Here is a 3,007-nt window from a genome sequence, read left to right as displayed (position 1 = left end):
TTCAAGGCCTTAAACCTGTACTTGAAATGGTTTTTAAATTCAGGTGGGATAGACTTAAGGTCAAATTTTCATTCTTATGGGTTTGGTTTAACCTTATTTATCTTTAGTTTGAACTTTATTCAGGTTTTTAAAGGCCCGTTATTTCAGAAGTGGATGGCCAATCCTTCTTCCTTATGTGTTGTAGTTTGGTGTTCAGTTTTAGAACAATATATGACAGATAAGCACTCTACTGAAAGGAGCTGATGAAAGACACTTCTCCATTACAGAAGTAACCAATAGACTCAGTGTTGGTCTCTGCCTTCTTGGCATATCCTGTCCCATGTCTTTCCCTGCTCCACCTGCATCCCCTTCCACTCCTGCCTACCCCATCCAGTAGTTCCCTCCTCCCCAACCCCCCTCCCCAGCCAACTTTTGTTATGATGGCTAAGGCTACAAGTCATTTCTCTGATGTCTCGTGCTTCTCACTGCTGCTGGTCTCCCATGCTGCTGCCAGTTTCTTGGGTTTAAGATGCTTTAAGAGACAGAATGATAGAATTCTGCACAATCAATGATCTAATCATTGCAAAGACCTTTTATGAGAAACATAAATGGTGACGATACACACAGATTTCACCTGATGGTCTACACAGGAATCAGATTGACTGTATCTGTGGAAGAAATAGCTAGAGAAGCTCAATATCAACTATGAAAACTAGCCCAGGTGTTGATTATGAAACAGACCATCAACTACTCACCTGCAAGTTAAAACTGAAGCTAAATAAAATCCCCAAATTCCAAAGTTTGACTTTGAGTCTATACCACCGGATTTTAAAGATCATTTTAGGAATAGATTTTAAAAGGAAAATTTTTTAAACAATGTCCCCACACCCAAGTATTGTAAGAACCTATACCTTTGATCTTGTGTGAATGTTTATGTTCCAGGAACTAGCTGACCACAAATTGAACAAGCAATTACTGGCAAAAACCATATCTTAACTAACATCAGCAGCAGGTGACTGGCCTAAAATTGAACTTCTGCTTTTCCAAAGAGCCAATGAGCGAATTCCACGCCAAAGAACCCCTAGACCTTGTATAAATTCCTTGCTTTTTCAGCTCGGGGTCGACTTCCCTGTCTCCTGCATGAGATACAAGTCGTCCCGAAGCTTCATCAATAAAGCCTCTTGTGATTGCAGCAAGTGGATCTGGTGTGAGTTGCTTGGGGTCACGCCCTATCTGGGAAAAGCCCTAGTTTGGGGTCTTTCATTTGGGGGCTCTCTCGTCCAGGATTGAGCGACCACCCCTGCAACCCACCAGTCAGCCACTTGGAGGTAAGAGGATCCTCTAAAATTCCTTTGTCTGTGTGGTGCCGCCAAACCTGTGTGTTCGTAAGTCTGTTTTATTTTCAACTTACTTTCAGTTTGTGGCTGTCGTGTGCCCGCCAGGGCAGGACGACTGTGGTGGGCAGACGTGCCTGAGAACTACGAGTCACAGCCATAGGGAGATGTCCCTTTGGGTGGAGTACAGATCCAGAGGCTTTAATGGTCTCTGGTCCATCTGAGGGACTTAAAGTGTCCCACTGGAGAGGAGGGGCCCGGAGGGCTCTCCCGTCTGAAGCAGCTTTCAATTGGTTGTCATGAAGGGAGCTTCTTGTGTGTCTTGTATTTCTTGTGAGTGTCTGCTGTGTTCTGTGGGCAACTAATATGGGACAGACAATGACGACCCCCCATCTTTGACTTTAGGACATTTTTCTGAAGTAAGAACCAGGGCTAATAATCTCTCTGTTAACGTTAGAAAAGGACCTTGGCAAATCTTCTGTTACTCTGAGTGGCCCTCTCTGGGAGTCGGTTGGCCACCAGAGGGAGAATTTGACCTAACAATCATTTTGGCAGTTAAAGATCTTGTTTTCCAGGAAGGACCAAACGCGCCTCCTGACCAACAGCCATACATCATCGTGTGGCAAGATTTAGTGCAGAATCTACCGCCGTGGGTAAAACCTTGGGTTTTGAAGAAACATACCACCCCTCCTCGCGCATTAGCCCTAAAAACCGGAACTTCTGAGTCCAGAGTTCCTCTGGCCCCAGAAGCTGCGCCATCGGCACCACCCAAAATTTATCCTGAGATTGATAATCCACCTGAGTGGCCTGAGATGCGCCACAATCATCCCCCATATCAGGGCCAGGTTGATCCCGGTCCCCCCATCCCTGCAAGTGCCCCCCAGGGACCAGCACGAGGGACTCGCAGTTGGAGGGGTCTAGAGAGCCCAGATTCCACTGTGGCTCTCCCCTTACGAGTATACAGAGGGCCCCCAGAGCCAGGAAAACTCCATCCCCTCCAGTACTGGCCTTTTTCCCCTGCTGACCTCTATAATTGGAAGACAAACCATCCTTCCTTTTCAGATAACCCCACAGGGCTTATTGGACTAATTGAGTCGCTCATGTTCTCTCACCAAGCTACCTGGGACAATTGCCGGCAACTTCTCCAAGTCCTCTTCACTACTGAGGAATGAGAGAGAATTCAGACGGAAGCCAGGAAAAACGTCCGAGATGCTGCAGGACAACCAGTCCATACTCCTGTGGCCATGGAAGTGGGATTTCCTCTCGTTCGACCCAACTGGGATTATAACACTGCTGAAGGTAGGGAGCAGCTATCCACCTACCTCCGAGCTCTCGTAGCAGGTCTCAGAGGGGCTTGATGATGCCGCACTAATTTGGCCAAGCTAAGAGAAGTCCTTCAAGGACCTACCAAGGAACCCACCTACGTGTTCCTAGAAAGAGTAATGGATGCCTATAGGAGATATACTCCCTTTGACCCCACGTCAGAGGGACAGAAAGAAGCAGTAGTTATGGCCTTCATTGGGCAGTCTGCTCTAGACATCAGGAAAAAATTACAGCGCATAGAAGGGTTACAAGATTTTACATTGAGGGATGTAGTGAAAAAAGCTAAGAAAGTATACCACAAGAGGGAGACAGAGGAAGAGAAGGCAGAGAGATAAAAGAAAGAAAGAGAGGAACATGAGGGCCGGCGAGAC

The sequence above is a fragment of the Elephantulus edwardii genome, unplaced genomic scaffold (genome assembly GCF_000299155.1).
Source record: "Elephantulus edwardii isolate Elephantulus edwardi_28Jun2011 unplaced genomic scaffold, EleEdw1.0 scaffold00042, whole genome shotgun sequence".
NCBI lineage: Eukaryota > Metazoa > Chordata > Mammalia > Macroscelidea > Macroscelididae > Elephantulus > Elephantulus edwardii.
This window is presented reverse-complemented; position numbering follows the sequence as displayed.